Here is a 1,500-nt window from a genome sequence, read left to right on the forward strand (position 1 = left end):
AGAAAAATAAGAGACAGTTCTAATGGAAAACAAGAAATGATAAAGGAGAATTAATTTCAGAAAAAGGAAATTAGAGAAAACTGGAGGGAACAATTTTCTTCAGTCTATAAATTAGAAATAAAATATTTATTTTTCAAGGAAGTTATAACTTAACAAAACCGCTTTCATAAAAGTTGATATATCAGCTTAGAAAATTATAGTCACGGGGATGTGAAGTAGAGCAGAGGGACTATCGTGGGTAACAGTGTGACGACTGTGCGTGGTGCCAGGTGGGTACTAGGCTCATCCCCGGATGGCTCGGTAAATTATACGAGTGTCTAACCGCGATGCCGCACACCTGAAGCTAATATAATATTGAGCGTCAACTGTAATCAAAAAAAAAACCAATTTAATTCAACATACAAAGAAAATAACAGGAAAAGCCCCCTAAAAATGCTCCGGTGAACACGGTTTCATGGGAACCCTGGCCGCTCACAGGTGGGGGTGTAGAGCGGTACGGCCACTTCCGAGGAGGGCGGGGCAGTTTCCCACAAGGCGACACACGCTGGCCCCTCATTCCGGGGGGTGGCCTTTGCAGAGGAGCTGGCACGGCCACAGGACACCTGAGCCACCGCCCCAGCCAGCGGGTTCGCCCCCCCACCCCCGCTGCCGGGCCTGTCGCCGAGTGTCCCTGAGGCGGATCGGGAGGAGACCGGAGCCCCGGAGCGTGACCCTGTCACCGCACCTCCTTTGCGGAAGGAAGGTGGATCTCGGGGGCCCCAAGTGGGGTAGCAGGCCGCAGGGACGTCCTAGGAAAGTGTGCAAGGGGCGGCCGCCGGGTACCTGCAGCAAAGCACCAGGAGGCCACGTAAAGGGGCACGGCTCCCCAAAAAGGGAGCAGAACTTCGACATCTGGAAAATTCGACACCAACCCACATGGAAAGAAACAAGAAGTCTACGGCCATGTCACCCTGAACGCGCCCGATCTCGTTTGATCGCGGAAGCCAAGCAGGGCCGGGCCTGGTGAGCGCTGGGATGGGAGACCGCCTGGGAAGGCCAGGTGCTGTAGGCGTAAAAAATAAAAAATAAAAGATTGTAAGCTGACAAAGTCCTTGCAATCTGTGAGGTCAACCAAAGGTTGCCTCTCTTAATTTTTTTTTTTTTAATTAATAAAAATAAATAAAAGAAAGAGACAAGAAACCGCATCCTGGGGAGAACCGGCGTGTGGCCCAGGGACTCTTCTGAACTCCTCGGCCATCTGAACAGAAGCTGGGACCTATCTCCAAGACGAGGGAAGGGTGCCGCCCGCCCGCCCCGCCACCGCCCAGGCGGGTCCAGGTGCGGCGGGTCCAGGTGCGGCGGGTCCAGGTGCAGCGTGGCCACCGGGACAGCCCCTCCCCCGGCACGTGGTCCACCCTGGTGGCGTCCTCGCAGGGCAGAGCGCAGGGGCCAAGGCCCGGCTGTCTCCACCTAGAACCAAAGGACGCCCGAGGGTGCCTCAGGAGCCCCAGGCCAGGGCCG

At 55.0% G+C, this 1,500-nt stretch overlaps 1 pseudogene; it reads left to right on the plus strand.

The window, feature by feature from the left end:
- Window positions 1-932: 932 nt before the first annotated feature.
- On the plus strand, window positions 933-1,051 carry LOC111746451 (annotated as a pseudogene).
- The last annotated feature ends 449 nt before the right edge of the window (window positions 1,052-1,500 follow it).

This window comes from Pteropus vampyrus, unplaced genomic scaffold, assembly GCF_000151845.1.
Source record: "Pteropus vampyrus isolate Shadow unplaced genomic scaffold, Pvam_2.0 Scaffold189, whole genome shotgun sequence".
Lineage (NCBI taxonomy): Eukaryota > Metazoa > Chordata > Mammalia > Chiroptera > Pteropodidae > Pteropus > Pteropus vampyrus.